Raw genomic sequence first — 27,158 nt, forward strand, 5'->3', positions numbered from 1 at the left:
CTCGATGGGTTGGCTGTTTTGGGGGGAAGCATAATAAAACATAAAGAAGACTGAGCACTGAAGAGTTGATGTTTTCAAACTGTGGTGCTGGAGAAGACTCTTGAGAGTCCCTTGGACTGCAAGGAGATCAAACTAGTCAATCCTAAAGGAAATTAACCCTGAATATTTGTTGGAAGGACGGATGCTGAAGCTGAAGCGCCAATATTTTGGCCACCTGATGCAGAGAGCTGAGTCATTGGAAAAGACCCTGCTACTGGGAAAGATTGAGGGCAGGAAGAGAAGGGGGCAACAGAGGATGAGATGGCTAGATATCATCACTGACTCAGTGGACATGAGTTTGAGCAAATTCCGGGAGACAGTGAAGGACAGGGAGGCCTGGTGTGCTGCAGCCCATGGGGTCGCAATATGACTGCGACTGAACAACAGCCACAAATAATAAAACATAGTTTGGAACTGGGAAAAGAGTTAAGGAAGTGGGAATGATTGTTTCTGTATCTATTTTGTACGGGATCCTGAAGGTAGTTTGTGAGCCACTAAAGACTGTTTGCTTCTCTCTATTTCATATGTGTTTACAGTTTCAGTTTCCAAAACATGAATTTGGATGTTAGGACTGTTCTCCTTAAACGTGGAGAACCATTCTTATGACCTTGTTGTCTCCCTAGTACAAGACACTCTAATCTTCTTCACTTTTTCAACCTGCTTTATTGATCAAATGCTACTTCATTTTCCATTCAGGATAGACAGAAGAGGATAGATGGAGAAAGTTAAAGGGGAATAAAAAATAGGAGGGTAAACTATTAATGAACACTATGGATAAAACAAGCCAGTTGTCTTTTTTTTTTTCTTTTTCATTTTTACTACAGAACCTCAGTGATCTCTTAAAACCTTTTGGCCTTCAAATGGCAAGAGCTGCCAATACTTTGGAGGAGATTGGATTCATACTGTAAATGAAGAGAGGGGAGAGCATGGAGGCAGAGTGTAAACTGTGGTTGGAGAGATAGGAACTTACATGTGAAACAAAATGTTATTCATACCTCATTCTCACCTGGAAGCATGGAATGAAGACTGAACAACTGAATTAGAAATAAAATAGCTCTCAAGTAGATATAATTTTCTAATATAGCTGGTAAAACTTATGTTTTAATTTTTCACTCCTCCTGCTTCCTTCAGTTGTCTAATAAAGGAGTTTTCCCTCCCATTCATATGTCCCCTGCAGTGATCTATTAATAACCCAGATCAAAAAAATGCTTGCTATTGGTCTACTACAATTGTGTGAAAGAAACTAGTGACAGCAGACACAGCTGCTACCAGAGAAGACAGTTTGTTGGCAGTCTGGCAGTTGTTGACTGTTTGAGAGTTTAAGTACCAAGGCCCCGAATGCCCTGCAGTAATCCTATGGAAATACTGGAAATTCTCCAAGTTTAAGACACCAAGGATGTGACTGTCATGCCTGCCTGTGCCTTCTTTGATCAAATATAGCTTTATCTTATCAAGTTAATGTCATTTCTGAGGCAGAATAGAGGAACAAAAAAGAATGTGCCTTCCAGAAAACCAAATTCAAAATGGCACATGGCTCTCTCATATCATGTTGTCTATAGAGTTGTCATTAATGATACAAGATCAGGAACTGGGAATTCGTTTTTAACATCCCCCTGCTACTTCATTTAAACCAGTTATAAACATGCTTTCATCTCCATCTTGAAAATCTCAAGTGCTCAGCATAGTAAAAAGAAATGTAAAACTTGCTTTACTGTAGAATTTTATAAATATTCTTTATATAAATGTTTTTATTATTAAATAAGAAATTTTGTAATTTGTCAAATTATAGGAAGAATAAGAAAAGATGAAATTCTGCTTTAATTTAGAATTTGAGACCTGAAATTAAGACATTTATAGATATGTCTATAGTTCTTTCACTAGTTTTGTAGTGTAATTGGAAATACTATAATGTGAGTCTGGTTTACCAATCTTTTGTCAGTGGATTATGAGCAAAATCCATAGTCAGTAGTTGTTAGAATAATTTCTTTGTTCTGCCTCTGCATCATCCTTTAGTTTCTTGCTGTATCTCAGACTGAATCAGGCTTTTTTATGTTGTGCTGGTCTCTTTCTTGTAGAACAGAGTGCTACACTAATTGAAAAGAATTTTTAGTTTATTTGCATGCAATTGGTTAATGTTCGGTCTCTAGGACACATCAACTTCGACTGCACCAGCTATTTCTGTGTCTATTTGTTACTACACATAATTGCATGATGCTGGGGAGATAGTTCTTTATGTGCTCTTCAAAATGCATGAAAATGCCTCCAGAAAAAAATGTTTACTGCAGCTGCAATGGGAGGATTTTTTTTCTTTTTTAACCTCCCTGATGTTAGGAGAAAATAAGAATAACTTCTGATTAGATTTCTACCTGGGAGACTTTGCTTCATTACTCAAAAGATTTTTCTTTCTGACTGTTTCCCACAATCAAATATCACACTACTCCTCCATATAGTACCTGGAGTTGAGAGGTTTCCTTGTAGCATCTTCATGATTTTGAAATATAAATTAATCCCTGTTGCATGTGAGTTTCATAGAGTACTACATTAAGCATCATTGAGTAGCCCAAGAACTAATTCTTGAAGCATTAATAAGATTTAAAGAGGTGATAGTGTGAAAAAGAGGAGTTATGAGCCCATGAAATCTTTCCAGCAAAAAAGTTAATAAGAGATGTGTAGAAGATGATTGTTGAATGGTGAGTGATCTGTGTTAGATGAACTATAGCTGATTCTTGAACAACCTTGGTTTGAATTGCAAATTCACTTCTACGTGGATTTTCCCACTAAATTAAAACTGTGGTATTGTATGATCCATAGTTGCTTGTACCCGTGGATGTGCAACTTTGGATATGGAGGACCTACTCTAAAGTTATATATGGATTTTCCACTGTGTGGGGTTGGTGCCTCTAACCCCTATTACTGTTCAGGGGTCAGCTTATATATACTTGACAAGTCTGAAAAGGGAAAAGGCTAGATGACCGGATGGTCTGTCATAAAGGGCTGAGCTTAGACTTTACTTGGTGCTTCAACTGGGGGTTGTTCAGAATGATGTTAGAAAGATTCATCTAGCAGTGATGTGAACGATGCATTTGAATAGCAAGGGGATTCTAGCCTATTCGTTCTCTCAGAAAAGGAACCATCAGCTAGCAGTTTCTGTAAACTTTGTGACAGCTAGTAGGATGGTGACACTGGGATGGGAAAGTAGGGGATAAATATAAGAGGAAATAGGAGTTCTCTGGTGGTCCAGCAGTTATCTACCTTCCAATGCAAGGGTCGCTGGTTTGATCCTTGCTGGAGAGCTAAGATCCCACATGCCTCAGGGCCTCTAAGCCCATGCACCCCGATCCTATGTGCTGCAACTTAGACCTGATACAGCCAAATAAATGAATAAAAAAAAAATATTCAAAAAATTAGAAAAACTGGGAACACAGATGTCTCACTTTGGAAGTTTAACTATTTACTCATATCCACACAGTTTCCAGCTTCAGTGATAGAAAATTTAAAATAACCCCGAGGCTTCCTACTTGTGTTATTGTAGTGGAATATTTCCAGAAATAGACAACATAACAGTGTAAAAATGCAAGGACAGAGATAAATAAATTTGCTTTTAAAATGCATTGCATTTGAAGTTCTAAGGAAAACATCTAGGTGAAAATATGAAACAGGCAGCTGGGGGAGAGAGCAGAGTTGGAGATCTGGAAGTGGATGGTGTGGGAATGAATGGGGCTTTCAGGGAGGGTAACAATATTTCTACCCATGAGCCGTTCATTGACTTTGATGGTTATTTGAATGACATGTTTTATAGGATTAAATCACTTTGGTTAGTCAATGTCTCATTAAGTAACGCATCAATAAGTGAGCACATGAAGAATGTGGGAAGGAGGAAGGGAACAAATAGCCATCTTTTATGGATGGAATGAAATACGTTAGTTTTGAAGACCTTACCAAATTATTAAAGAATAGTATCCACAGTTCCATAGTTTGCTTGGAATCTGTTTGTCTGCTTTTGCTTGCTTATTTTTGTACCGTACTTGGTTTTACAATGAAGAGGCTTCTACTCAGACTATTATTTAAACAGACTTTTTGGTTCTACATGAAGCCTATGGTTCTGCATAAACTTCTCAAAATACTTTGATCTGGGTTATATTTAACTGCTATATTCAATGAATTTTAAAAATTTAGCACTGTAAACTGAATTGCAACACAGAGTTCACATTATAGTGTTGCCTTTTAGTTCTTTTTTCATATGAATACAGATAAATTTGGAAGTTCAAAATATAAGTAGATGATAAAGTATTTGGTAATTGCCTAATATTCAGTATTTGGTAACTGCCTAAGATTCGCTCAGTTTGACAGTTTAAATCCCCTAAATTGTTGAAAAGCATGAGATATTCAGAGATTATTGTTGTCTTCAAAATTATTTTTTAATTTTTCTTCTTCTTTATTGAAGTGTAATTGACAAATAAATGTGTGTATATTTAAAGTATACAACATGATGATTTGATACAGATACATTATGAAATAATTACCATGATCATGTTAATTAACATATCTCTGACCTAACATAGTCACCATTTTTTTTTGTGATAAAAATGTGGTAAGATCTACTCTCAGCAAATGTCAATTATTTATACAGTATAGTATTGTTAACTATAGTTACTATGCTGTTCATTAGATCCTCATTACTTACTTATAAGTGAAGACTTGTGCCATTTGACTAGCACCTCCGCCATTTCCTCCATCCCTCAGTGCCTGATAACCACCATTCTACCTCTGTTTCCATGAATGTGACCTTTTCTTCTGTTAGATTCCACATATGAGTGAAATCACACAAGGTTTGTCTTTACCTAGCTACACTTAGCATAGAGTCCTCTGGGTTCATCCATGTTGTTGCAAATGGTAGGATTTCCTTCTTACTCATGACTAAATAATGTTTATATATGTGTGTGTGCTTGTATCTCATATCTTTTTAATATTTTCTTCTGTTGACAGACACTTAGATCATTTCCATATCTTGACTATTGTGAGTAATGCTGTAATGAACATGGCAGTAGAGAAATCTCTTTGAGATACTAATGTTGTTACCTTTGGATATATACTCAGAAGTGGGATTGCTGGATCATATGGCAGTTCTATTTTTAATTTTTTGAGAAAGGACTATACTGTGTTCCATAATGGCTGCACCAATTTACATTCCCATTAACAGTGTACAAGAGATCCCTTTTCTCCACATTCTTGCCAGCACTTGTTATTTCTTGCCTTTTTGATAAAAGCTATCCTAACAGATGCTAGGTGATAATGATTTGTTATTTTTAATTGTAAGACCTTGTTGAGGCTTGATTTAAGGGGGCGAATCTAATAAGCCATTTCAGAAGAGGCAGACCTGTGTAAGACAAAACTTTTAAAAATAATTGACTTTCCAGAGGTACTCTGTGTAAAAGCAAAGTTCTGTCTAAACTTTTTCAGTTAAATAACTGGCATTAAATACCACCAGATTGGGATTTCTGTATTTAGCTACTAAACTAAATTGAGATGTGAAGCTTCGTAAAACGGTAAAAACAAAACAAAATAAACAAACCAAAAAACCTTCCTTACCTTGAACCTTTATTTGAAATATTTTTGACACTTTAAAAAAATCCCTGAGCTTTTGAAAATTAATGCTTTGGCTCTTTTTCTCCCCAAAACAAGTGCCTTTGGGATAAACATTTGTGTTCTGCGCTGAATAAAAACCAAATGCAAAGCTAATGTATAGCACGTCTGAATAAGAGTTCAGAGTTATGCTTCTGCAATCTCACTGTTGGGTGTCTGTTCTTGTCTGTTGGCATATGCTTAGCAACCCACTTATATTTAGGTGATAGTTATACGTAACATCCTCAAGGAAAGTTCTGATTGATACAAAGAAAGAATGGTAATTGTGTAAGTGACAGTCTCTTCAAAGGCTCAGGACTGAAGTTGCATACTCTAAAGTGTTAGGGGTTGTGACATGTTCATCCTGGCCACTTAATGTTATAATATTATGTCTCCTCACATGGTGGATTTACACCACCTCCTTATAAGATTTTTTTTCACCTTTCCTTTCCATTATAAGCTATAGTATAAATGAAAAATTGCTTTTAAACAGATTTATGGCACAATACCGTGCTTTCTACCCATGAATCAATCTGTGAATATACACAAAGGTTATCAAGGAGCTTCATAAATAGTCTCTTGCAAGAAAAGCCCTATTTTAAGCAGGATTACTGTCAGGAAAGCTCACTAAATACTGGAACTATCTGTGTTTTTATTTTTCTACTTAATATCTGTAACTAGAAACTTGCAAACATAAAAATACTAGTTATTCAGAGATGTTAAGAATAGCATCATTAATCCAATTACTGTCTAATGTTATAATTTTTTTGAGAAGAAAACTATTATTTTTTAAAATTAATTTTTTAATTTTAATTGGAGGATAATTTTAGTTTTATTGTTACATTTAATATCTGGATTATTTTGTTATATATACTAATGTATAGATGAAAATAGGCCTCACTATATAAATCATCATATGTTTTTATTTTCATTATTATCTTTGTAAGAGAGAGAAAAATGTTTACATTTTCAGAAATCATTAGGGATTCAATATAATGAGTACAGACTGTTACATTATTTATTGAAAAATCTTTCCATTTTCTACACTCACTTGGAAAGAGACAAAGTAGAAAGTACAACATTATACATTAGGAACTTCGCTAATAATATATGTACTCATGCTACGTTATTGACTTGCCAGTATTTAAAATACCACTATGCTCAACTACTCTTCAATTACTAATGTCTATGGTAAAGTACCAAAGGCAAGAATTTTCCATCTTATAATACATTTCTATTAAGTTTTTCAAATTCTCACTGATACTAATACCACTAGGATAAATCCGGAGATAAACAAAAAATTTTCAGTAATTTGACTTAACCAACATAATACGTTGGATTTGTGACAAGAAGTTTATACTTATTGTTTTCTCACTTGCTATTTAAATTTAAAACTCAGTTTAGCTACTGCCTTAGCTTAGCTCCCCTGGAAGCAGAGCATGAGATGTGACCGGAGAGCCCAACACGTAGGTAATTTATTCAGGAAATGTCCCAAGGAGTCAGGAAGGAGGGGCAGGAAAAGTGAAAGGCAAGAGTGTATGGGTGTAGACACAGTGAGGAGGGCCACTGTTCTTGTCCCATAGGATTTTGGTGTGTCTCAGAACTCTCTGTCCAGGAAATCAAAAGGGAAAGCATTTATCTCTTGGTTCCCATTTCCCATTAGTCAAAGATGAGTTCTTGGACGGAGGTTAATTCCCTTGTATTTCTGGATTGTACACTTATGAGTGCCAATGTGTTCCCATGGGTCTTCCTGAGTCTTGGCATCAAAGAGCCCTGCGTCAGGAAGCAAGAGGTACATGGTACATTAGGTGGGTGCTCTCAGGTTGTACTGGCAAGGAGTGGGTGGAAACCAGTTCTGGAATTGACCTCTAAGGCTGGGACTGGACTACTAGGTAAAACCAGTAGGATTTAAGTGGTGTTTAACCCCATGGACAGAGGAGCCTGGCCTGCTACATTCCATGGGGTCGAAAAGAGTTGGACACAGCTTAGCAACTATACAACAGATTCAATACAGTTGTTTAGATACTATAACTGAGACTACGACTTCATAAATAACCTGCTGAGTTGCATATATAAAAATCTAATTAAGATGCACATGTGAGCCATTTTATTATATTTTCATATCATCTGTTGCTTCTTTCCTAAAGTTGGACAATTTCTGCTCCTGACTCTCTTCCTCTTTCATTTATGATACTGCCCTAGCTATAAATCTAGTAGTGATTATGGTCTCTCTTCTCCAGTCCCCATATTCAACTGTTCACCAAGTCTCAAAGCTTTAAAGTGCATGCATGCTATTACCCAAATCTATTCTTTCCTGCCTATTTCTATTAACATAGCTCTCCTTGTTGTTATCTAGTTGCTCAGTTGTGTCCAACTCTTTGAGACCCAGTGGACTGTAGCCCACCAGGCTTCTCTGTCCACAGGATTTCCCAGGCAAGAATACTGGAGTGTGTTCCCATTTCCTTCTGCAGGGGATCTTTCTGACACAGGAATCAAACCTGCATTTCCTGCTTAGCAGGAGGACTCTTTTACCACTGACCCACCTTGGAAGCTCATGGGTATCATTGGTGGCTGATTATTTGGGATATCTTTCTTCTTTGTTTGTGATGGTCTTGAGCAATTAGACAAATAAAATTATTCATACTGTCTTTGTAAGCCTTGCCAACTACTGTGATTAGTGAGGAAAGTAAAATCCTGTATGGAAATTTCATTGAACAATATGATTATTAGAATATGAAACAATCTTCTATTGGGTTATATAGAAATTGGTAGGATTGGAAAAATGAAATAAAACAAAGGGCATGGAAAATGATTCTTACAGCATTTCAAGAAATTTGAAAAGTATACACTTCTTATTTATTCCTTCAGTAAAGCCATGAACTATATATTTCCTCTATGTGAAGTTTTCATTTCAGTGTGTTGATTAATAAACATTCAAACAGATGCCACATAATTTCTGAGGACTAAGATATTCAAAATGTATAAAGAGGTCAACATGAAAATTACAGTATTTACCAACTGCATGTTGAGTAAAGTATGATGAAAATAATATGTAAAGTTCTAAAGAAAAATTGTGTGCATTATTAGGGATAAGAATAGTGCCTATTTTATAGAGTTATTTTGAGGATTAAATGAGTTAGTACATGCAAAGTCCGTGGAACAGTTTTTGATATACATATTTATAATCAATGTTTACAATTAACATATACAATTAATGTTTATTATTATTATATCACTTTTCCTATTTTAGCTAAATATTTAAATATTTTCATGTTTTAATTCATTAACTAGAACATAAATGTTTGAAAATTAATCATGTGAATCTTGAAAAGGTCTTCCTCTTTTTTCTTCAAATATGTAACTTGTCTAAAGCAGTGTTTTACTTTGCACATGTTTATGAGTGTGTGTGTAATGAGGGGTTGCTCACAGAGCTATTTGCTATTTAATTAACAAAATTCTAGAGGAATACTCTTTGCTTTTTGTATTTCAGAACCTAAAATTGTTAGCAATTAATACAATGAGCCAGGTCGGTAGGTGCCCAGTATGCTACTAGAGAAGAGTGGAGAAATAACTTCAGAAAGAATGAAGAGATGGAGCCAAAGGAAAAACAACACCCAGTTGTGGATGTGACAGGTGATGGAAGTAAAGTCTGATGCTGTAAGGAGAAATATTGTATAGGAACCTGGAATGTTAGGTCCATGATTCAGGGCAAATTGGAAGTGGTTAAACGGGGTTTCCCTTGGGCTTCCCTTGTGGCTCAGCTGGTAAAGAATCTGCCTGCAATGTGGAAGACCTGGGTTTGATCCCTGGGTTGGGAATATCCCTTGGAGAAGGGAAAGGCTATCCAATCCAGTATTCTGGCCAGGAGAATTCCATGGACTAGTCCATGGGGTCGCAAAGAATCAGACACGACTGAGCGACTTTCACTTTCAAACAGGAGATGGCAAGAGTGAGCATCAGCATTACAGGAATCAGTGAACTAACATGGACTGGAATGGGTGGCTTTAACTCAGATGACCATTATATCTACTACCTTTGGCAAGAATCCCTTAGAAGAAATGGAGTAGCCATCATAGTCAACAAGAATCCAAACTGCAGTACTTAGATGCAATCTCAAAAACAACAGAATGCTGTCTGTTTATTTCCAAGGCAAACCAAAAATTCAATATCACAGTAATCCAAATCTATGCCCCAACCAGTAATGCTGAAGAAGCTGAACAGTTCTATGAAAACTTACAAGACCTTCTAGAACTAACTCTCAAAAACGATGTCCTCTTCATTATAGGGAACTGAAATGCAAAAGTAGGAAGTCAAGAGCTACCTGGAGTAATAGGCAAATTTGGCCTTGCAGTACAAAACAAAGCAGGTCAAAGGCTAACAGAGTTTTGCCAAGAGAACGCACCAGGAATAGCAAACACCCTCTTCCAACAACACAGGAGAAGACTCTACACATGGACATCATTAGATGGTCATTACCGAAATCAGATTGATTATATTTTTTGCAGCTGAAGATGGAGATGCTCTATATAGTCAGCAAAACAAGACCAGTAGCTGACTGTGACTCAGATCATGCACTCGTTATTGCCAAAATCAGACTTAAATTGAAAAAGTAGGGAAACCACTAGACCATTCAGGTATGACCCAAATCAAATCCCCTACGATTATATAGTAGAAGTGACAAATAGATTCAAGGGGTTAGATCTGATAGACAGAGTGCCTGGAGAACTATGGACGGAGGTTCATGACATTGTACAGGAGGCAGTGATCAAGACCATCCAGAAGAAAAAGAAATGTGAAAAGGCAAAACGGTTGTCTGAGGAGGCCTTACAAATAGCTGAGAAAAGAAGAGAAGTGAAAAGCAAAGGAGAAAAGGAAAGATATATCTATCTGAATGCAGAGTTCCAAAGAATAGCAAGGAGAGATAAGAAAGGCTTCCTCAGCGATCAATGCAAAGAAATAGAGGAAAACAATAAAAAGGGAAAGACTAGAAAGCACCTCTAGAAAATTCAAGATAGCAAGGGAATATTTCATGCAAAGATAGGCACAATAAATGACAGAAATGGTATGGACTGGACAGAAGCAGAAGATATTAAGAAGAAGTGGCAAGAATACACAGAAGAACTGTACAAAAAAGATCTTCACGACCCAGATAATCACAATGGTGTGATCACTCACCTAGAGCCAGACATCCTAGAATGTGAAGTTAAGTGGGCCTTAGGAAGCATAACTATGAACAAACCTACTGGAGATGATGAGATTCTAGAGCTATTTCAAATCCTAAAAGATGATGCTGTGAAAGTGCTATAGTCGATAGGCCGGCAAATAGGAAAACTCATCAGTGGCCACAGGACTGGAAAAGATCAGTTTTCATTCCAATCCTAAAGAAAGGCAATGCCAAAGAATGTTCAGACTACTGCACAATTGTACTCATCTCACATGGTAACAAAGTAATGCTCAAAAGTCTCCAAACCAGGCTTCAACAGTACGTGAACCAGGAATTTCCATATATTCAAGCTGGATTCAGAAAAGGCAGAGGAACCAGAGATCAAATTGCCAACATCTGCTGGATCACCAAAAAAGCAAGAGAGTTCCAGAAAACATCTATTTCTGCTTTATTGACTACGCCAAAACCTTTGACTGTGTGGATCTCAACAAACTGGAAAATTCTTCAAGAAATGGGAATACCAGACCACCTGACCTGCCTCTGAGAAATCTGTGTGCAGGTCAAGAAACAACAGTTAGAACTGGACATGGAACAACAGACTGGTTCCTAATTGGGAAAGGAGTACGTCAAGGCTGTATATTTCCACCCTGCTTATTTAACTTATATGTCAAATACATCATGCAAAATGCCGATCTGGATGAAGCGCAAGCTGGAATCAAGATTGCTCGGAGAAATATCAATAACCTCAGATATGCAGATGACACCACCCTTATGGCAGAAAGCGAAGAAGAACTAAAGAGCCTCTTGATGAAAGTGAAAGAGGAGAGTGAAAAAGTTGGCTTAAAATTCAACATTCAGAAAACTAAGATCGTGGCAGCCAGTCCTGTTATTTCATGGCAAATAGATGGGGAAACAGTGGAAACTTTATTTTTTTGGGCTCCCAGATCAGTGCAGATGGTGACTGCATCCATGAAATTAAAAGATATTTGCTCCTTGGAAGAAAAGCTACGACCAACCTAGACAGCATATTAAAAAGCAGAGACATTACTTTGCTGACAAAGGTCCATCTAGTCAAAGTTGTGTTTTTTTTTCCAGTAGTCATGTATGGATGTGAGAGTTGGACTATAAAGAAAGCTGAGCACAGAAGAACTGATACTTTTGAACTATGGTGTTGGAGTAGATTCTTGAGAGTCCCTTAGACTACAAGGACATCAAAGTGGTCAATCCTAAAGGAAATCAGTCCTGAATATTCATTGGAAGCACTGATGCTGAAGCTGAAACTCCAATACTTTGGCCACCTGATGGGAAGAACTGACTCATTTGAAAAAACCCTGATGTTGGGAAAGATTGAAGGAAGGAGGAGAAGGGATGACAGAGGATGAGATTGTTGGATGGCATCGCCGGCACAATGGGCATGAGTTTGAGTGTACTCTGGGAGTTGGTGATGTTCAGGGAGGCCTGGCGTGCTGCAGTCCGTTGGGTCACAAAGTGTCAGACATGACTGAGTGACTGAACTGAACTCAATACAAAGAGTACTCAATCCACTATGGTCACTCTAATGATCAAATTATAAAATAAGATTCTTAATGGGGTAGACATTCTTTTTCTTCAATATATTTTATAACTGGAATATTGTACATTTAATTATGAGAAATTCTTTGTGTTTTCTAATTTATTGATATAATTATTTTCTAATTAAACGTAATGCTGGTTGAAATATGGTGTGTACTCAGTTGGTGTGATTCTGAGGCCCCATGTATTGTAGCCTGCCACACTCCTCTGTCCATGGAATTTTCCAAGAATACTGAAGTGGGCTGCCATTTCCTTCTCCAGGGGATCTTCCTGACCCGGGATTGAACCTGCATCTCCTGTGTTTCCTGTATTGGCAGGTGGATTCATTAACACTGCGCTACTTGGGAAGCTTTGAAACTGGTTGAAAGGCATTAGATCAACTCTAAAACACCCTTACTGACACTTTGTAGGAAAAAAAAAAGTTATGATAGTTTCAGTAAGATAAGGCCATTGGTCAGTCATTGTCTGGGCAGTTGTTTTCTTGAAGATGACCAAGAACCTACCTTCCCAGCAGGATGTGACTCAAGTCATCTGTTCTATTTTAGGTGAATTACTTTCCCTTTCCTTTGGCTGGAAGACTCAGAGGGAAAAGGGTCACAGTCATGCTCTGATGCTCAGTACCACTTCTGCAGTCTTTTCATTGGCACAGGAACATAGTACAATGGAGATATCAATCAATGCAGATCTCAGTCCAAAAAGCTCCCCTTGAAAATCAGATAACAGCAAACACTTCATTCTAGCAGACTTTTCTACTTACCAGCAGACTGCAAAGTTTGATCGCCAAGGGTTTTGTAAATGAAAAGCCTCACGCCCTTAATGCATCCAGGCAGGGGATAATTCTGAAGTGGAATTTAGTAAAAAAACCATGTGAAACATCACAAAAGATTGTACTGTGCCACACAGGTAGCTCCGGGGAACATAATGTGCTACTCACCACCGATCGTATCACCTCCTGCCTGTCCATTCAACACAGAAGCCCAAACAAATAAATTCTTGATTCTCTAAAAGAGTTTTCTGCTTTATTCTTTTCCAATGTTTACAATATCAGTTAAAAAAAGAGTAATTACTTGGAGAAAATTGTGAAATAAAATTACTACATTTTTGATCATGACATTAACTTAAAGATTTTTCAGTAATATTTTGGTGCAGTTCAGGGCAGTGTGACCTCACAGTGGTGATGGGAGTCCTCACATTGGTCCCATTACGGTTAACAGGAATTGTGAGTGCTATTCCATACAAAATATTTTGACAGTTTACTCCACAGAGTCTTGCACACTGTGGAAACAGGAGGTCATTGGTAAAACAATTTGGAAATAAAAGTTAACGTGACAAAATCCATATTTTGATGGGGAAGCAACTTGGGAACAAAATAATATGCTGGGAGGCAAAATGTGGATGCTCAAATCGATCCTTGATTTCGTAAATATCTTGAGCTTGATAATTATCAGACACTATATTTGATATTGCCCACCAGAGTATGGCTTAAGCCCTTACAGGGAAAAACAAAGAATAGCATAGCATGATGTTCCTGAAATGCAGAATGAAGTTAAGAACTAGATGTTTGCTAGTCCAATTAAGATTTAAAGTTTAGTTATAACCAAAATGAAATTTTAGTTAAGTTTTATTGAAGACAAAACAAAGAAGTTAAAAAAGAGCAGAAGTAAAAACACTCTAAAGTTCAATTTTAGGTTGTTTTGCTGCTGCTGCTGCTAAGTTGCTTCAGTCTTATCCGACTCTTTGAGATCACATGGACTGTAGACTACCAGTTTCCTCTGTCCTTGGGGTTCTCCAGGCAAGAATACTGGAGTGAGTTGTCATGCCCTCCTCCAGGGGATCTTCCCCCACTCAGGGATCAAACCCAAGTCTCTTATGGGAGTTCTTTACCCATAGCGCCACCAGATTGTTTTAGAATTTCCATGAACAGCTTTAAATTGAGTTTTACTAAAGGTGGTCATCTTTGTTTTCTTGATTGAAGAACATTTTCATTTTTAGATTTATAAATACATATTATAATGATCAACTCATTTTTTCCATTTTACATAATCTATTTTCTTCCAGTTACTTTTAAATACACATATGTCTTCAGTATTTGTCCACCTATGAACCAGAAAATCACAAAAGATGAAAGATTATTGTCACCTTTTAGAAAAACAGAGTAGTTCAGATTATTATCCCAAATTGTTAGTTGATGAAGTCCTTTCTGTCTAGTCACTAGGCAGACAAAAAAACTGTATTTGCTTCTCTTTTGTCACCTACCAAGATTATTCACTCACCAGGCTTGAATCTGAAAAAAATTTCATATGGAATATTATCATCTGAAGGCTCATGGTCTAGGATTTTTCTTATATATCAGTTTCATCATCGTCATTCTAGTCTAGCACAGCTGTTTGTCATTTTACATTCATCTTCTGATTCATCTAATAATTATGAATCATCATCCTCTGTCAATAGTCTTCTCTTGCCAGTATGAGCAGAAAATAAAATTCCTGAATTCTAAACTGAATTCAGTGAAAGTTAAATGCAGACTACAAATATTGTCTCCAGGCTTCTTTCATCTTTTCTTGAAAGATAATGATGCAATACTTTGGTCACCTCAAAATGAAAAATTAAAGATGATGCAATAGTGATTTTTTTTTTTTTTTTTACTATTTCATCATTCTTCCATATGATTCTATAGACTTTCTCTTATTAATCTTTCTTAGTATTGTTGATACTAATCAATGATAATTGATGAAGCAATTCTTAGAGTGATGAAATTGCAAGTTGTTTCAAGATAAAGTATGTTAGATTTATAGAAAGGTTGTATGGACATCTTTTGTAATTGTGAGATAGAATGGATTTTATTCCATTAAAAAATAGTAAATTTTCCCTTTGTTCTTTGCAAGACTTTTAATGAAGAATAAGTGTCATGAAATACCAATCCTTACAAATAGAAATTCTCATCAGAGAAATTCAAAAGCTAAAATTTTGCTTAGTGGACCCTACTGATATATCAAGAGTCATGGGAGTGAAGATAAGGGGTCACTAGATCATGTTTCTGGAGAAGGCAATGACAACCCACTCCAGTACTCTCGCCTGGAAAATCCTGTGGACAGAGGAGCCTGGTGGGCTGCAGTCCATGGGGTCGCACAGAGTCGAACACGACTGAAACGACTTAGCAGCAGCAGCAGCAGCAGCAGCAGCAGATCATGTTTCAACAGATGGCAAGATAAGGATTAAAATTATTTTCCTCAAGAATGTTGCCTTAGACATTCCAGACAAAAAGTTATCCTTCGTGATATGTTCTTACACTATCACATAGTTCTCCCTGGTACTCTCAATCACATTTAATCAAAGTTAATTATTTGGCTAATGCCTGGGTATACTCCAGGGTTCCCAGCTGGCTCAGTGGGTAAAGAATCCACCTGCAATACAGGAGACTTTAAAGAGACATGGGTTTGATACCTGTATCAGGAAGATTCCCTGGAGGAGGCATGGCAGCTGGAGAATCTGGTTCTTACCTGGAGAATGCCATGGGTGGAGGAGCCTGGTAGGCTACAGTCCGTAGTATCTCAAAGAGTCAGACATGGCTGAAGTGAATGAGCACATATGCACATAGATATGCTCCATCTGTCTGTAAATTTCATTAGGGTAGGAACTTTATTGTGTTTCCATGATGGTATTCTCAACTACCTAACAGAGAACCTGACTCATACAAATTGCCTAGGAAGAACTAGTAAGTGAAAGAAAGAAAAAAGTAAATCTGTAAAGGCCATTTTGTTCACCTACACAGATAAGAGGTCACACAGTCTATTCTATTGTCACCCTCAGTAAAAGGGAACTTTTTTTCAAGGCAATCCTTTTGCATTTCAGAGAGCTCAGACTGTTATAAAGTTAAGCTGTATAGTTCTAGAGTTCTGGAACCAGATTACTGGATTTAAAATCTGTCTTTGACCCTCACTAGTGTGACTTTGGGCAAGCCATGTAACCCTTATATGGCTCAGGCTCCTGAATTGTAAGTTGGAAATAATATCAGTATCTTCTTATAGGAGTGTTGTAAGGATTAAATGACTTATTAGGTACACCTATAAGAGTGTCTAGCTCTTAGTAGGCATTATATAAGCACTTGCTGTCACTATCATCATTATAATCAAGTGTATTATTATTACTGACCTGAAGTCAAAACACCTAGTACTTCTAACCATTGATTCTCATTCTATTCCTAGAGTCTCCCCTAACCAATATCACCAATATAACAGCCATCCAACTGCATGGACGTTAGTTGTTTTCTCCTCCTTAAAACTGAATATCCTCCGTGCTTAAGTGTTTCTCAGAATATTAATGTTTTCTCTCTTATTATTATTCTGGTCTGCTGCTGCTGCTAAGTCACTTCAGTTGTGTCTGACTCTGTGCGACCCCATAGACGGCAGCTCTGGTCACCTGAGTCTAAATGCTTGACCATAATTTGGCTTCTTCTTACAGTCCAGTGTTAGCACTGGATGTAGTTCTCCAAGAACAGTCTAACCAGATTATAGTGGAGCCGTTCCTTCCTTTGACCCAAACATTTTGTGTCCGTCACCAAAGCTTGGGATTGCATTATTTATTTTGGCAGGAACAGCCCATTGTTGAATTTCAATAGAGTTACTGTTATATAAAATATGCATTTTTGTCTCTTGTACAACTTAAAAGACATGTATCTTCCACATTCTAAACATCCATAATTTTTAATCTAAGTAGGTTATTTTATATTTAATAATAAGATTATATATGTTTAGATATTAAAAATTTAATTTTTTTTAATGTAGATCCTCTTTTTTAATATCAAAAGAAATTCATGTGATAGATGTTCTTGTAACTTCTATTTTATAACTGAGGAGACTGGGATAAAGAAAGATCAGGTAACTTTCCCAGGAAAACATAACCAGTCATTGACAGAATTATCACTATTAACACAAATAACTTTTTTCTTTAGTCTATGACTTATGTTTCTATAAGTGGTTATTGTTATAATTCATATGATTAGATTTGGCATTGGCTAGATTTGATGTCCCTTTTAGATTTATCTTATCAACTTGACAGTAGTGTCTTCCTCTTATAGATTATTAAAATGTTGAGCTAGCTAGTTAGGACAGGGTCAATGTGGATTATCTAGAGGATTTTTTTAAAATTCAAGTATAGTTAATTTACAATGTGTTAGTTTTTGGTCTGCAGCAAAGTGATTCACATATATACACACATGTACATACACACGTTTACTTTTTCATATTCTTTTTCATTGTAGTTTATTATAAGATACTGAATATGGTTACCTCTGCTATACAGTAGATCCTTGTTGTTTATCTACTACATATATAGTAGTTTGTCTCTGCTAATCGCAAACTCCTAATTTATCCCTCCTCTCCTGCCTTCCCCTTTAGTAACCATAAATTTTTTTCCTGTGTTTTCTGTTTCTGTTTTGTAAATAAGTTCTTTTGTATCATAATTTAGATTTCATATATAAGTGGTATCATATATTTGTCTTTCTCTGACTTGTTTCACTTAGTATGATAAGGTGTAGGTCCATGTATGTTGCTGCAAATGGTATTATTCCATTCTTTTATGGTTGAGTAGTATTTCATTGTATATATGTACCACATCTTCTTTATCAATTCATGTTTAGGATGTTTAGGTTGCTTCCATGACTTTTTTTTTTCTTTACACATATATACATTCTTTTAAAATATTATTTTCCATTATGGTTTATTCTAGTAGACTGTGCTATTTATACATGCACACAAACATATGTATATACATCATTTTTATCCATTTATCTGTCCGTGGATATTTAGGTGGCTTCTGTGTCTTGGCTATCATAAATTGTGCTGTTTTCTCCACATGCTTAGTAGTTGGATTGTTGGATAATATAGCAATTATATTTTTAGTTTTTTAAAGAAACCTTCATACTATTTTCCACAGTGGCTGTACTAGTCTAAGTTCCTACCAACAGTTTAGGAAGTTTCCTTTCTCTATATCCTGTCTAGCATATATTATTCATAAACTTAATGATGGTCATTTTGACTGGTGTGAGGTGATCCTTCACTGTGTGTTGGTTTGCATTTCTCCAATAATTAGCAATGTTGAACATCTTTTTCTGTGCTTTTTGGCCATCTGTATGTCTTCTTTTCATACTGATCATGGGGTTCTTATGGCAAGAATGCTGGAGTGGTTTGCCTTTCCCAAGATAAGGTGGAAGCAGTGACAGATTTTATCTTCTTGGGCTCCAAAACCACTGTGGACAGTGACTGCAGCCATGAAATTAGAAGATGATTGCTTCTTGGAAGAAAAGCTATGACAAACCTAGACAGTGTATTAAAAAGCAGAGGAATCACTTTATCGACAAAGTTCCATATAGTCAAAGCTATGGTTTTTCTAGTAGTCTGTACAGATGGGACAGTTGGACCATAAAGAAGGTAGTGTGCACAAGAATTGATGCTTTTGAATTGTGGTGCTGGAGAAGACTCTTGAGAGTCCTTTGGACAGCAAGGAGATCAAACTAGTCAGTCTAAAGGAAATTAACCCTGAATATTCATTGGAAGGACTAATGCTGAAGCTGAAGTTCCAATACTTTGGTCACCTGATGTGAAGAGCCTACTCACTGGAAAAGACCCTGATGCTGGGAAAGATTTTTGGCAAAAGAAGAAGCAAGCAGCAGAAGATGAGATGGTTAGATAGTATCACCAACTCAATGGACATGAATTTGAGCAAACTCTGGGAGACAGTGAGGGACAGGGAAGCCTGGCATGCTGCAGTCCATGGGGTCACAAAGTCGGACATGACTTAGAGACTAAACAACAATAAAATGTCTTCTTTGATGAAATGTGTATTTAGGTCTTCTATTTGTTTGGTTTGTGTTATTGAATTTTATGAGCTATTTGTATATTTTGGAAATTAAGCCCTTGTTGGTGTTTGCAAACTTGTTTATGAGTCTCAGACTTTTTGAAATATCTTTTTATTAGACTCTCAGGCCACTGTCCTAATATTTTTGAACTATTTGTAATCTCAGTTCCAGAATTCTCAGAAATTCATAGTGATACTGTTTCTTCTCTTTCCTACTCCTAAATGGACCCAACCTTGGGCAAAATTCTCATAGATTTGCTCAGATTGTGCTTAAACTAATTGGGAATATACAATTGCATTTATCCTCACATTTCCAAACACATATATGGAGTGATAATATATGCATAAGAAATATGTGTAGTAGAGAGATACTATTTGGATTTTTCTCTTTGCATGTGGTGAAAACTTACTAATAGACAGGCCATGTGGTCAGATTTTTAACAGTTCTTAACACTGGCCTCAATTATTTGTCTGCTTATTAGAGAAAGTTATATTACAGGCTTCTTTGTGTCTGTGGACCTAAAATGTTTACCATTTTTGTGCATATTCCATTAAATTCAATGTTCCCAAATATATATACATTATTATTTTTTAAAGTATACATCATTAAATCCCACATCTCAAATTTTCTGCTGGGGGTTCATTTCTGTTTAACCCATCCCTCACATTTTCTATACTACCTTGTCATATACCTTTAATTAGCTAGTATCTTTTTATATATTCATATCACATTTTTGTAAGGTAGATAAAAGAAATTGTTCTCAAGTGATGGGATTTTTACTTGCTGTGTTTCAGCTTAAAACATACTTTTCCCCACAAAAGCTAGTTTTATAAACATTTGCCAAGCTGGCTGCATAAAGAAAATTGCTGACACAACTTAACCGCATCTATAATCGTGCAAATGATATGACTGCATAGGGAGAGAAGAAGATAGAAGCAAAAATTGGGCTATATTTTCAAGTTAGGTCTCAGTGTGAAAAAAAAGAGACCAGTGCCTCTTATTTATAATTGAAGTATTTGGAATAGTTTTACTTTGTTGATACTTGGCCAGAGTGCTTAAAATAGAGATATGTGTCTTATGGACCAAGTGGAACTGTGTATTATATGCCAGTAGATTAAAGGTATAATGATTTGAGAAGAGACAGAAAATGCTATGGTATGGAAAAATTTACCAAAGCTTCAGGTTCATTCTTTCTTTCTTAATATTGAAGGGATATTATAGTGCCTTTCTCTATGGTGCCAGAGGGCTCATCCTAATACCTACAAATTATATATATATTTAGGTTATTAGACTATTTTGTCTGCTCTGTCAGACTTCAGTCTTTAGCATAATATTTATGAGCATGAATAATTTCTGCAGCTTCAGATATTTATCTCTATCTTTGCAATTTCCTATATTAGAATTATGGTTCTTATGAGTAGCTATTTAAGTCAGGTATTCTTGTTTAGTCAATTACTGCTGTAGTGTACAATATTCCTTTCTTCCCCATCAGTATATCTTTTGTTGGGTCTATAGACCTTATTAGATAGAACAACTGATCTAATCCCAGACTTGCCTGTTTCCACTTACCCACCAATGTGACTTTGTCATTTACCACTTCTAAACCTTAGTTTTTAGGTCTCCAGAGTAACTAAGTGAAACCCAATTATCTCTAAACTGCTCTAACCACCAAGGATCAATATGCTGGGTTTCTAAGAGTCTGGTAATACTATTATAACTAACACTTTTTGAATACTTAATTGTTTGCCAGGCACTCTTCTTAGCACTTTACTTGTGTGAAGGCCTTTAGTATTTGTCAAAACTACGAGATGGGTATTGTAATTATTTATTTTATAGGGGAGGAAAATGAGACACAGTAAGGTTAAGGAACTAGCTGTGGGTCACACAGCTTGGAAGTGGCAGAGCTGGAATTAGAATGCAGAAATCTGGATGCTGAACTTTCTTGCTTAGCAACTGTATCAGGATCCTTGTATCTAGCTTGTAGATAGATACCCTTCTGTTGGAGCAGCCTTAGATAGGTCGTGAAGTAGACCATGTTACTTCTGCTTCTGAGGGTGTTTTCTTTCCTATATCAAGTCTGTCAAGTGCCCCATGGTACTCCATGACATCCAGAGCTTGCCACTCTGAAACTTTTCCATGTATGAAAGTAGTATGCACTAATTTTGTTTTCAACATTAAGTACTATTTCTTTAGAATTCTGCTTTATGTTGAAAAACTAATAAGCAAATTCAAATCATGGACAAAACAACATGTTTAATGGCTACCTGTGTGATTGAGCACTTGATTGACCCACTTCTGGGTTCAACTGACACACACTGACTAGTTAAAAATTTTTTTCATGTCCCTTTCTGCTGCCCAGTAAAACCAGAAATGGATGCAGCTTCTAAAACATCCTGAGTTTTCTTGGGATGTTTTAAATTTCATATGGATCTTTGGTACTGCATTGATATGTACCTTGAAAACAGAAGAATGTGATTTTTAAAATGCATTTCTTAGAGTCATAATTAAAAATAAAGCTAAAAATTAAGAAATTTCCATTTTAAATTACAATATCTTTGTAAAAAGCTAAGATGGAAAACTTTATTTAAGTTATTTTACTGAACTAATACCTAAGAGGAGTTATAGTTTAAACAAACTTAAGGTACTTTTAGTCCTTGAGCCTTGCTAATTGCAAGCTCACTGAAACACAGTGTTAATTTAAAAACTCTTGCAAAAGTGTTTGATTTATACTCTTCTTGTTTTGCCAAAATTGTGATTACATAATTTTTTAGAGACAATTTTGAACTATTTGAACAAGGCTACTCTGAGATCATGTATAAACAATTTATTTATGTCATTATACTGTCCACATTATTTCCTCCTTTGCTCTTTATTTTTCCAGAGGATTATAGCAGACATTTCCGATCTGGTGAGAAAGGTCAGGTTGTTCTTCTCTCAATTGCCATTAGGAAGAATTCCAATGAAAATCTATTTGTAATAGTATGTATGCTCAGACACACTCGAAAATCAGGTTTACTTTTGGACAGTTATGGATGAAGTCATGGCTGCATTAGTTTAACTGTGAAGAGTAAAAGCTCTTGATCCACAGTAGAAATAAAAAGTGAAGTGCTTCTTTAGGACCTTGTGCTCAGCTTCGATCTTGGCATTCACACTACTCACATTTCCTATCTACCTGTCTATCCCTCCATTGCACTGGGAGTTCCTCAAGTAGGCACCGTGTTTACAAATGGGAGTATCTGCCTATCTCAGCACAGAAACTACACCACCACAATGTACTCATTCAGTGTTTTTTTGAAGGACTGAATAAATAAGTGGATTAATTTTGTACCATTTCAATTTATTTAGCCAAGTCACATTTATTTTTCTAGCAAACCACAGTTACCACATCATGGGTAGGCGTTGCAAGATACATTCACAATCTGTTGTGTGTGTGTATGTGTGTAGAAGTAAAGTATAAATATTGAGAATTGAGAAGGATGGTAGTTTTATAAAGGTATATTAAAATAAGACAATTGTAATATAATAATAAAAGTACTTGATAGATTTGGGTGGAGAGAGCACCTATTTAGGTTATAATTTTCTAAGAAATTGCAGAAGGAAGACATGATTTTACATGTACATAGTGAAGTCATAGTTTAATTTTTCTGTGTTTTTTTTTAGTGACTTTTGAGTATTTTTAGAAACTAGAGAAAAATCAATCTTTGCGGACCTGTTGTATTTTTTTTATGGTAAATACTGTATCGAGCTTTTTTATTTTTTATTTTTTCCATTTATTTTTATTAGTTGGAGGTTAATTACTTTACAGTATTGTAGTGGCTTTTGCCATACATTGACATGAATCAGTCATGGATTTACATGTGTTCCCCATCCCAATCCCACCTCCTGCCTCCCTCTCCATCCCATCCCTCTGGGTCTTCCCAGTGCACCAGCTCTGAGCACTTGTCTCATGAATCCAACCTGGGCTGGTGATCTGTTTCACCCTTGATAGTATACTTGTTTCAATGCTGTTCTCTCAGAACATCCCACCCTCGCCTTCTCCCACAGAATCTAAAAGTCTGTTCTGTACATCTGTGTCTCTTTTGCTGTTTTGCATATAGGGTTATCATTACCATCTTTTTAAATTCCATATATATGCGTTAGTATACTGTATTGGTCTTTATCTTTCTGGCTTACTTTACTCTGTATAATGGGCCCTGTTGTATTTTGGGAGAGGTATAGCTAAGAAATCAATACCAATTAACTCTAAGGATGTGGTTCCAATGGTTTTGTTGTCATAAGGATGCTCTGGAAGAAAATCATCCTCAGTTGGTCAAAGGGCTGATAACTCACTAACACGTTTATAGCTTGAAATTTCTGTGTCTTTGATTTAGCCCAACTTTAACAGGACTAAGCCTAATATCATCATCTTGCACAAGCTTTATACTTCCTACCAAGAAGTCATTTGTTGCAAAGGGAGGCAACAGTTTAAGCAGCCTACAGAGTATGTTTAGTTGAGTGTATAAATTTTTATTTAGTTTTTTATTAATAGAGATAGTCCTTGCTATTATCCAGAATTCAGTGGGAATGACTTCTGGTGTGGAACAATGAATGGCATGGTGATTAATGGGAAAAATAATAAATCTTACTGACAACTCCCCAACAATTTTATGATCTTCAATAGTATATACTATCATTATTTGTATTTGTATTTAGTTTTTGTCTTTTTTTAAAAAATTATTTTATATTGGAGTATAGTTGATTAATGTTGTGTTAGTTTCAGGTGTACAACTGATTCAGATGTACATATCCATCTATTCATTTTTCATATTCTTATGCCATTTAGGTTATTACAGAATATTTTAATTGAATTTAGTTTTGAATCTTATCTTTTTCCACTACTAAGCAATGGACTCTTTGAAGGAAGAATCTTTATCTCAGTGTCAGTAGTACTTAGCACAGTGCCTGATTGATTGAAAGGATACTAGGGTAAGATAGGGAAAGAGTATAGTTTCTGCTGACAAACTGCTTAAAGTTAAACTTGACTTTTGTCTAACACAATCATCTCTGATCATCTGATTTTGTGTACTAATCAGTATGCTGGGCCGGCAGTGATCAAGGCTGCACTCTGTGATGCATTTCAGATCTTGTCAGTCATCTTAAGGTGAGGTCTATAAAAATTAAGGAGTTCTTAAAACCTGGAATAGTTCAGACAAACCATGGATCATTGATTCTTGGTTACTTCCATAGAAATTCAGCATGAGGGGTTTTGCCAAGTAAAATGCCATGTGTTACTCTTCTTTCACCTTAATCAATATCACAGTAAATTCTAATTCACAGATCACAGCTCCACGTCTACTTGCTTTCATGCAGGTGAATTCTACAAGTATTATGTTAGCTCAACGATTATAAAATAACCACTGACAGTGAATGAAATTACAACACAGACATCTCAGCCATTATCACCTGTTTTTAGTAGATAACATAATCTTATTTATCTGATAAAGGACAACCTGGATTCCACACATTTTGAAAAAAAATTATTGGAATATAGTTGATTTACCATGTTGTGGTAGTTTCAGGTGCAGAACAAGTTGAATTAGTTATACACACACACACACACACACACACACACACACACACACACACACACACATATATATATATCTCCACTCTTTTAGATTCTTATCCCATGCATTTCTTTTTTTTCGTGAGAAAAAATATTCATGCAGAAGTAGCTCTCAGAGGACTTCTATCACTAAAACTTTTAATAGAAATGACCCAAAATCAGGGTTTTGGACAGTAATTCTGTATGAGATGATTGTATCTCTGTGGTTTCTCAGCACCACTCCTGTCATAATTTTCTCTGTCTGCACTAGCCTGGCTCAGATTTTGAATATACATTTTTCAGGATCTCTTGCCAGCTGGCTTGCTGCTATGTCTATCATAGGGGATATTGTTAGAAGATCAGAAGGCTAGAAATTGGAAAAACTTCCTGTTTTGGGCTTCAATGGCATTGCAGTTATTGGCAGTACCTGGAATTTTCTGGGAGTTTCTGTAGCAACAGAAATAGTGGAGTGATTCTGGACTCGAGTAGCTTGGATAAGGAAAAACAAACAAACAAACAAAAAAGACTTTTCAGTAATTCCTACCCAGGTCCAGGTAGCTCATATTTGACAGATCTTAAACTGACTACAATAGCATCTCCAAAGTGGAATAGTAGCTGCAGACTAGTGGGTTCTAGCCTAGAAGTTTTGGCAGTCTTTGTCTAAAATTAGTCTAGTCAAGGCTATGATTTTTCCAGTAGACATGTATGGATATGAGAGTTGGACTATAAAGAAAGCTGAGTGCCAAGGAATTGATGCTTTTGAACTATGGTGTTGGAGAACACTCTTGAGAGTCCCTTGGACTGCAAGGAGATCAAACCAGTCAATCCTAAAGGAAATCAGCCCTGAATATTCATTGGAAGAACTGATGCTGAAGCTGAAACTTGGCCATTTGATGGGAAGAACTGACTCATTTGGAAAGACCCTGATGCTGGGAAAGATTGAAGGTGGGAGGAGAAGGGGATGAAAGAGGATGAGATGGTTGGATGGCATCACTGACTCAATGGGCATGAGTTTGAGTAAACTCCCAGAGTTGGTGACAGGGAGGCCTGGCGTGCTGCGGTTCATGGAGTCACAAAGAATCGGACACGACTGAGAGACTGAACTGAACTGAGCTGATTTCAACTCCCCTTCTGTGTTTTTTTCCATCTACCTTCCAATATAACTCATTCCCTATATTAACGTCCCTCTATGTGCTATACCTTGAGTGCATTATGGTTTTGTTTTTTTCCTTTTTTTGAGCAGACACTGTCCTTTTAGATAGCTTTAGATGTCTAGTCACTGAACAAAAAGTTGCCCAATACCACTGTGTACAACATGTACAAAGACATATGTACAAGTGTGGCTAAATTTCTGTTTGTTTTTGAGAATGAATCTCCAAATAAGCTATTGAGTCATACATACGGTAAATATAAAGCCCAGATTCAATTACAGTATTTCTTGGTTCTCTCAATGATAATGCCTAACTTTTATCACTGTGTTGTGAGCCTCAGGGAATGGAAACTGTATTTTTGTATTTCCAGAAATTAACTTAGTGGCACAGGGTCACTTAGAGACTCTTTTCCCCTCTTCTGATCCATTCTGACTATAGCCAGTGTGCTAGGTAGACTAAATCTCCTTTTTACTACATAAAATCACTGTGCCTCTTCACTGACCTTAGAATAAAATCCAAGTTTTTTAGTGCAGCTTGCCTGGATCATTAATTTTTGTGCATTGTTTACCTCTCTACCTTTATCTCTTGCCTCTTGATCAGATTCTTCAAACTTTTTGTTCTACCTGGACTGAACAATTTGACTTTGAAGGCAAGAGGGATTTGATTACAGAACTTCCAGGGGACTGGGGAAACAGATTGTGGAGGGCACAAACCAAACCTTGTGCACACCAGAACTCAGGAGAAAGGGCAGTGGCCCCACAAGAGACTGAGCCAGACTTGCCTGTTAGTTTCCAGGAGTCTCTGACAGAGGCACAGGTTGAAAGTAAAGTCTGATTCTGTAAAGAACAATGTGGCATAGGAACCTGGAATGTTAGGTCCATGAATCAAGGTAAATTGGAAGTGCTCAAACAGGAGATGGCAAGAGTGAACATTGACATTTTAGGAATCAGTGAACTCAATGGACCGGAATGGGAGAATTTAATTCTGATGACCACTATATCTACTACGGTGAGTCGTAGTGTTCAACACCATGCTTATTTAAACTTATAGCAGAGTACATCATGCAGGATGCCAGACTGGATGAAGCACAAATTAGAATCAAGACTGCAGGGAGAACTATCAATAAACTTAGATATGCAGATGACACTACCCTTATGGCAGAAAACGAAG

The sequence above is a fragment of the Muntiacus reevesi genome, chromosome 13, assembly GCF_963930625.1.
Source record: "Muntiacus reevesi chromosome 13, mMunRee1.1, whole genome shotgun sequence".
In the NCBI taxonomy this organism is placed as follows: Eukaryota; Metazoa; Chordata; class Mammalia; order Artiodactyla; family Cervidae; genus Muntiacus; species Muntiacus reevesi.